Source organism: Manis javanica, chromosome 12, assembly GCF_040802235.1.
Source record: "Manis javanica isolate MJ-LG chromosome 12, MJ_LKY, whole genome shotgun sequence".
In the NCBI taxonomy this organism is placed as follows: Eukaryota; Metazoa; Chordata; class Mammalia; order Pholidota; family Manidae; genus Manis; species Manis javanica.
Window position 1 is genome coordinate 88,194,186 of NC_133167.1, and position 9,299 is coordinate 88,203,484.

At 38.5% G+C, this 9,299-nt stretch overlaps 1 long non-coding RNA gene across 2 annotated transcripts in view; it reads right to left on the reverse strand.

The window, feature by feature from the left end:
- LOC140844807 (uncharacterized) overlaps window positions 1–7,380 on the reverse strand; it is a 119,142-nt gene extending 111,762 nt beyond the window's left edge. For both annotated transcript variants that reach the window (XR_012123303.1, XR_012123302.1), the window contains exon 1: window positions 7,286–7,380. This is a non-coding gene — a long non-coding RNA (uncharacterized lncRNA). The remainder of the gene's footprint in view (window positions 1–7,285) is intronic.
- Window positions 7,381–9,299: the final 1,919 nt, after the last annotated feature.

Consider the following 9,299-nt stretch of genomic DNA (forward strand, 5'->3'; position numbering starts at 1 on the left):
TGATAATCACACAAGCTCTGCGTGTAACTGTGGTGTTGCTACTGCGTGTGTCCCTTTGTAGGCCCCCTTCCACTCACAGATAAAGCTCCTGTTAAAAATGTATTAGCTTCTTCTGCTGCTCTAAGACGCCTCAGAAACAAGAGCTTATCTTCTCACTGGCTTATATCCCCTAGCGCAGAGACATTATTTCACTGGGGATCAAATAATTTCAGTATGTCAAATTATTTTTCTGCATAGGTTTAGTTAGTAGAAATTTACTCTCAGATCAATCAGCATGACATTTTGATGATTTCTTCCATTCCAATAGCAAAATGCAGGCTTGACCTTGGAAAATTGTTATTCTAAATTGATGCAGCTTGATTTTTCATCTCAGTTCTTAAGGTTGAACATATCAACTATACTTTACATGTTTACTTGGTATTTCTTAGTCATTATGTCATTGTTTATTTACCAGATAATATTGAGGCTATGGAGTACTTAAGGAAATTATCTTGGGCTTTTTGAGATTCACCCACAAAATCTAATCAAATTTCAATATCTAACAAATAATAAATATTCATTGCTTAATGAATCCCAGATTAAAATACTATAATCACATTTTATTACTTCCAAAATGACAAACATTAACCAATAGCATTTTTCTCTCTCTCTTTCTAAGAAACTGCAGAAAGAGTCTTTGTAAAGACTCTTGCTGGGAGTCTTTGTAAAAATGGGGTGTTGCTATTTGCAGATGACATGATATTGTACATAAAAAACCCCTAAAGACTCCACTCCAAAACTACTAGAACTGATATCGGAATACAGCAAAGTTGCAGGATACAAAATTAACACACAGAAATCTGTGGCTTTCCTATACACTAACAATGAACTAATAGAAAGAGAAATCAGGAAAACAATTCCATTCACAATTGCATCAAAAAGAATAAAATACTTAGGAATAAACCTTACCAAGGAAGTGAAAGACCTATACCCTGAAAACTACAAGACAGTCTTAAGAGAATTTAAAGAGGACACTAATAAATGGAATCTCATCCCATGCTCTAGGCTAGGAAGAATTAATATTGTCAAAATGCCCATCCTGCCCAAAGAAATATACAGATTTGATGCAATCCCTATCAAATTACAAGCAACATTCTTCAACGAACTAGAACAAATAGTTCAAAAATTCATATGGAAACACCAAAGACCCCAAATAGCCAAAGCAATCCTGAGAAGGAAGAATACAGTGGGGGAGATCTCGCTCCCCAACTTCACGCTCTACTACAAAGCCACAGTGATCAAGACAGTTTGGTACTGGCACAAGAACAGAGACACAGACCAGTGGAACAGAATAGAGACCCCAGATATTAACTCAAACATATATGGTCAATTAATATATGATAAAGGAGCCATGGACATACAATGGGGATATGACAGTCTCTTCAACAGATGGTGCTGGCAAAACTGGACAGCTACATGTAAGAGAATGAAACTGGATCACTGTCTAACCCCATACACAAAAGTAAATTCGAAATGGATCAAAGACCTGAATGTAAGTCATGAAACCATAAAACTCTTAGAAAAAAACATAGGCAAAAATCTCTTTGACATAAACATGAGCGACTTCTTCATGAACATATCTCCCCGGGCAAGGGAAACAAAAGCAAAAATGAACAAGTGGGTCTATATCAAGCTGAAAAGCTTCTGTACAGCAAAGGACACCATCAATAAAACAAAAAGGCATCCTACAGTATGAGAGTATATATTCATAAATGACAGATCCGATAAAGGGTTGACATCCAAAATATATAAAGAGCTCACACACCTCAACAAACAAAAAGCAAATAAGCCAGTTAAAAAATGGGCAGAGAAGCTGAACAGACACTTCTCTAAAGAAGAAATTCAGATGGCCAACAGACACATGAAAAGATGCTCCACATCGCTAGTCATCAGAGAAATGCAAATTAAAACCACAATGAGATATCACCTCACACCAGTAAGGATCGCCACCATCCTAAAGACAAACAACAACAAATGTTGGCGACCACCCTCCTACACTGCTGGTGGGAATGTAAATTAGTTCAACCATTGTGGAAAGCAGTATGGAGGTTCCTCAAAAAGCTCAAAATAGAAATACCATTTGACCCAGGAATCCCACTTCTAGGAATTTACCCTAAGAATTCAGCAGCCCAATTTGAAAAAGACAGATGCACCCCTATGTTTATCGCAGCACTATTTACAATAGCCAAGAAATGGAACCAACCTAAGTGTCCATCAGTAGATGAATGGATAAAGAAGATGTTGGTACATATACACAATGGAATATTATTCAGCCATAAGAAAACAAATCCTACCATTCGCAACAACATGGATGGAGCTGGAGGGTATTATGCTCAGTGAAATAAGCCAGGCGGAGAAAGACAAGTACCAAATGATTTCACTCATCTGTGGAGTATAAGAACAAAGGAAAAACTGAAGGAACAAAACAGCAGCAGAATCACAGAACCCAAGAAAGGACTAACAGTTACCAAAGGGAAAGGGACTGGGGAGGATGGGTGGGAAGGGAGGGAGAAGGTGGGGGAAGAAGGGGGCCTTACGATTATCATGTATAATGTGGGTGGGCGGGGCATGGGGACGGCTGTGCAACACAGAGAAGTAGTGATTCTACAGCATCTCACTACACTGATGGACAGTGACTAATGGGGTATGTGGGGGGGACTTGGTGAAGGGGGGAGTCTAGTAACCATAATGTTCTTCATGTAATTGTAGATTAATTATAATAAAAGTGAATATAAAAAAAATGGGGTGTTGGCTTTGTGATGGAGCCGACCTCAGGCTGGGGGACTAGTCTCCCAGGGAGGCACACCTCCTCCTCCTCTCAGACAGGTTTGAGGAAGAAACTTAATTAGTTTTGAGAGAATGGGAAAGAAGCCAAATAGAGGTCGGAAAGGAGAGATCAATCATAAATCAGTGTGAGACCTACACATACATATTAAGGAAGAAATAGGACACTTAAGTAGAAACAGGGTTGCTGCATTTCTAAAGTGCTCCAGTTTCCCAGGTCTGACTGCATCTTTGAAAGTGAGCTCCATTCATTTACTAAACTTCACTTCAGGAGTTAGAACAAGGACAGCTTGCCTGTCCTTTCTTGATTCCATTCCTCCAGCAGGACGGGGCTCCTTGGGCTCTGCCTTGAGACAGGGATTTCACTGGTCCGCTTTCCCAAGAGAAGTCAACAATCCTAATCAGCATTTCACTTAATCTAGTTCATTAAGCATTCAAAGCAATAAGAAGGTTAAATTACACAGAACAAACACCAGTGACTGGTGTTCATGTAATAGGAGGAGGTGTCCCTGGAGGGCAGATAGAGGTAGGGCTGGCGATTTTGTGAATTGTATCATTAATAAAATATATTTTATTCTATTTGATGCTGACTTAAGGAAGGTTCCTGTGTGATGATTACATTTTTAAGCAGGCAATTTTTTTTTATGGCTTTACCCAAGGCTAAAGGGAAACCTAATGCAAAATTCAAAAAGACTTAACTGAAATGCCCATTAAATTTTTAGTTGTGTCCTTTTAGGAGTTTTTAAGAGCTGTAAATTCAAAGCTGCCTAAGTGAAAAAAAGTATAACTTTAACAATTACAGAATTCATAATGGAGAATCAATGAAAGAAAAGTATGATGGTTCTATTTATTTAATTAAAAAGCATTTTAGAAGTGCTTATTTTCCTGATTAATAATAGTTAAAGAAAGTTTGTGTTTAGAGACAACCATCTTATTGGTGATTAGATATTTTTCAAGTTAATTGAAAGACAAATTTATTTATATCATCTTATATCTCACAAACCTAGAAGAGTACTTTGACATTAATTAACTTTGAAGTCCTTAATCTGCATAATTATGGGTTTATTGACATCAATCCCTTCTATTTTTATGAATTATGCAGAAAACTATACTAAACAACATTTGGAAGAAGATAAAAGTTGGCATCATTTTAAGAAAGTACTGTCCCTAACTCCTAGCATGCAATCGGGCTAATGATGAATTAAAAGTAAAAGAAAAGACATTGTAAAACTTCCCTAAGTTTCTAGGATCAAACCTGCATAAAGTAAAATCACTATCTTAATTTCGATCAGTCATAAATCTGTCATACATTGGTTTATATTTCTTCACCTAAGATTTAATGGGTCACTTCTATGTGAAAAATTCTGCTCTGGCCTCTAAGGTATATTCAAAGAAGATTAAGGTAGGATTTCTCTCAGAGAGTTTGTAGTCAATAAGAGAAATAAACAGCATTTGTTTACATGTATCTATAACAACATGCAAAGGAAGCAAAAGGCAGAACTCAGGAAGAAATCCTGGTAGGAGGGCAGACGTATGGGGTAGCTAAGAATATGGGCTGTAGAATCAGAATCTGGGTTCAAATCCTAACCTTGCCAACATGTTGTTTGACTTTGGGATAATTATTAATCCTCTCTTGCTTTTGTTTCCTCACCAGAAAATTGGGGAAGAGCAGTTTTACCTCAATGGATTGTTAAGAGGATTAAATGAAATATTACATGTAAAACTCCTAATCTAGAGGCTGGAATATTATAAATCCTCAATAAGTAATGGCTACTTTAATTATTCAACACCTAAAAATAAGTAGATGGATGGATAGATAGATGTAACATGGTGGGAGGTGATAAATTCTAAAAAGAAATATAAGGAAGCAAAGGGTGTTAGAGAGGTTGGATGTTTCCAGTTGTAAATAAGATGATCATGGGAGACCTCAGTGATAATATGTTTATATAAAGATCAGGAAAAGGAAAGGAAACAAGGCACACAGCTGAGTAAGGCATTCCAGGAAATGGAAAATGCATCCAAAAGTCCTAACTGTGTATAAATGTAAGAAAAGAAAACAAAGCCACCAGCAAGGAAGTCAGTGTGGCTGGAACAGAATAAGTGAAGAGAGGTAGTAGGGAATGAGATATGAGAGGTATGCGTGAGACTGATTATATAGAACCTTCTAGGCTCTTGGAAAATCTTTGATCTTTACTTTGAGTTGAACGGAAAGCCATCAAGAGGGTTTGGAACAAAGTAACAGGACCTGACCTACTTGGCTGCATGTTGAGTAGATGTAGGTTTGGCAAGATAGAAAAGAAAGTCAAGTTATGAGAATATGGCAATAATTCAGAGAGGAGAAAATGGCCACGTGGGCAAGGAGCTTATAGTCGGGATTGTGGTAACAGGATTTTGAACCTCTATTGTAGTGGAGGCAACAGGCTTTTTCTGACAGATTTCCCTATGCTACCTGATGTGGGCAGCTGCCAAGACCGGGGGTGGAATATGTTTAGAGAGGAAGATCATACATTCAGTTTGGGGAAGGTTAAGTCTGAAATGCCCATTTCCCTATGGATGTACAGAATATAATACAGTTGGGGAGGGGATATACAAGTCTGGAATTCATAGGAGAGGACCAATTTGACATACAAATTTGGGAGATATCAGCATACAGAAGCCATTTAAAAGCTAGGTTATGGATTAGATTACTAAATCATAAAAGTAAATAGAAAAGGCTAGGGGTCCAAAACCTGAGTCTAGATTATTCAGAAGGCAAAGAGATAAGGGAAAACTAGATAAGGAGCTGAGAAGCATCAGTGAAGAAAGAAGCAAGTGTGATTCTCTGGAAGAAGTAAAGGGAATATTTCCAAGAGGAAGGAGCGGTCAATTATGTAAAGTATTCCTGATACATCAAGTAAGATAACCAAGAAATGACCTACCAACATGGAGGCCTTGTGTGCATTTGTTAAGAGCAATTTGAGTAAAATATTAAAAATAAAACAGGCGAAATGGGAGGAACCTATTGAGTATGTCTCTTTAAACAAGTTTTCTTGTAAAGTGGAACAGAGAAATGATAGCTGAAAGGGATGTTTAGAGAATGACAGCATGAGTGTCTGTGAGTGGAAATGATGCATGTAAAAGATGATGAGTTATGGTTTCTGGTTCCACACAGAAGGAGTTTCGAAGTTGTCATTCTGTCCTAACAACAGGTAAAAAGCTGAACAGACTGAAAAAAAATCAACACTCTCTCTAGGATCCATGAGAAAGGGGAAGACACAGTACAAAACGCTGCCCCTGTGTTGGAGAGACAAGCAAATACAGACAATAACTTACGGGAGCAGACTCACATGCAGAATCTGCCACGGGAACCAGGGCTGGGGCAGAGAAACCTGAATTGTAACAGATAAATTGCTGGAGGTTGAGTGCGGACAACTCACAGAGTTACAGATTCCAGAGGAACGTCTTGTTGGGGGCCCCCGCAATACTGAGAAGTAAGAGCTCAACCAGGTTCCCAGAGTAAATGATGCAGAGAAATCCCCTCAGCTGTCTTGCAGAGAAAGGGGACCATTCCAAAATACCCAGAGCGCTCTGGTCTTCTCGCCAAAGCCTGCCCTCAGGAGGAACCAGCCAAGTGCAGCCTGACCTGCTGGTGTTTTATGGGAGCCTAACTGGTCGGGGAAGGGAACTGCCCCACCCTAGGAGGCAGCAGCCTTCGGCCTTCCATGTGAAAGAGGGGGAATACCAACTCCAGCCCACTCTTGTATTCTTTCTCTCCTAAGGAGAGAAACACAGAACAAAACAAAATAAACCTGAGAAACATTTGTGAAGTGTACAGTCCAGAGGCTGAGAACCCATCACAGGGCAGAGCGCGCTTCCACGCCTCACCACCGTGTTCTAAAGACCAGTGCGGCAGCTCCTGGACCCAATACATCACGTCTGGCTATCAGAAAAAATTACAGACCATATCAAAATGAAAAAGGAAAATACAACCACAATTTAGAGAGACAGAGAAAACCCCAGGACCGATCATGGCAGGGGTGGTTAGAATCATCAGACCAGGAATTTGAAACAGCTGTGATTTATACGTGCCGGGATGGTTAAAGCAGACAGCATGCAAGAACACATGGGCAACGTGTGCAGAGAGAGGGGAATCCTACGGAAGAATCAAAAAGAAATGCTAGGGATTAAAAAAAACAACAACCCTAGAACGGAAATGGTAGGGTGCCTTTGATATTTATGAGTTTATTAGTAGACTGGACACAGCTGAGGAAAGAATCTCTGAGCTTGACTATCTCAATAGAAACTTCCAGAACTGAAAAGCAATGAGAAGACTGAAAAACAAAAACAAAAAACACTCCCCAAAACCCCAGAACAGAATATCCAAGGTGTCTTGCCAATGGGTTTCAGCCTCAGGCAAGTTCGCTATGGATTCAATGTGACCACAGAAATAATAGAATGTCCTTGGGGCAAAAGGGTTTATTACCAGACTTGTTCTCCCAGCCGTAGGTCCAGCACTAGAGTTAGGTCTGCACCCAACAGTCTTCAGTTCTGTAATCCTCTGTCCTCTCTGCCTCCGCCCAGAGCACAGGGTGGAGCTCTTCATATAGTGACTCATCAATAATAGCTTATTACCTACGGGTGTGGAAGCAGTAGCCTAGCAACAGGCCAGTTACATCATCAAGTGGTTTACATTCAGTGAGGATCCTGGCCATAGGAACCCCAACTTTCCCCACACAGGACTGCAGGAGGACTACAAAATATAGAACATACACTTACTGGGAATACCAGAAAGAGAAGAGAGAGAGAGAGAAGAGAACAGAAGAAATATTTGAAACAACAGTGACTGAGAATTTCCCCAAATTAATGTCAAACATCAAACCGAGATCAGGAAGATCAGAGAACAGGTAGGTTACTTGCCAAAACAAAATAAAACAAAAACACCAAAAAAATCCAAACAAACAAAATCCTACACCTAAGCATAGCATTTTCAGATTACAAAAAAAATCAAAGATAAAGAAAAAAATCCTTAAAGAAACCAGAGACAAAAAACAACTTATCTAAAGAGAAACAAAGACAAATGCATTTCTCTTGAGAAATTGTACAAGACGAGTAAATACTAAGTGTTAAGAGACAAAAAGCATCAACCTATCATTCTGTACGCTATAAAATTATCCTTCAAAAGTGAAGGAGACACATATTAACAGAACAAAGAAAAATCCCATTGCCATCTTATTAAGATGCAGAATAGTATTTGGTACAATCTAACACTTATTCCATAAAAACTTTGAGCAAACTGGGAATAGAAGCTTCCTCACTCTGACAAAGGCATCTGTAGAAAAGACCCCAACTAACATCATACTTAAGGGTAAAACTTTGAGTACTATTATCTCCAAGATGTCTACTCCTACTAACTTTATTCTGCATTGGACTGGCTGAGTCAACGACATGAAGTGAGATAGGAAAATAAAAGACATATTTATTGGAAAGAAAGAAACAAATTTTATTCTTAGGTAACATGATCATCTGCATGGAAAAATCCCAAAGAAACTGTAAAAAACTACTAGAAATTTAGTCAGAAGATAGAATGTCAATGTACAAAAATCAATTTTATTTCTGTACACTAGTATCAAACTATTCAAAATTCAATTTAAAAAATAACATTTAAAATAACATGAACCCATAACATGTAAAAGTAAATTTAACAAGTATGGTTATATATACTACACTAAAAGCTACAAAATATTGCTGAATGAAATTAAACAGACGTATGTAAATGGAGAGATAAACACATTCATGGTTTGGGAGACTTAATCATTCAAAGACGTCAATTCTTACCAAATTCATCTACAGATTCAATGATATCCTGTTTAACATTATGTAGCCAAACATTTTCCTGAGTTATTAAACATCAAAATCCTCTTTTCTTGAAACAAATTTTGACATCTCTCAGTGCCCTAGTTTGAGAAATACATTAATATTATGAAAATTACTGATGTATTTTCCTAAATAGAGTCTTCAAAACAGGGGGAAAACAGAATTAGCCCTAAGTAGGCAATCTGAAACAGAGGAACAGTTGAGCAGAAGGTCGTTGAGGAGGAGTACGGGGACCAAAAAGAGAAACGCTGGATTCTGAAAATGACTTTGCCAGCTTCAAAAGTTCACTTAATTTGAGATCTAGGTATTTTTTTTTCTTTAGTTTTTTTTTTTCCAGTCCTAACTTGAAAGGGAACTCAGATCTTTGCTCTAAGCAATTTGTAGTTTCTATGACGCTAAAAATCCCACAAGGACAGAGGTCACACCTGTTTTAGTCACCTTTACATTAGCCAGTATCAGGCACAGTATTGGCAAGGTGGATACATAACTCACGTTTTCCTTCCCTCCCTCCCTCCCTCCCTCCCTCCCTCCCTTCCTTCCTTCCTTCCTTCCTTCCTTCCTTCCTTCCTTCCTTCCTTCCTTCCTTCCTTCCTTCCTTCCTTCCTTCCTTCCTTCCTTCCAGA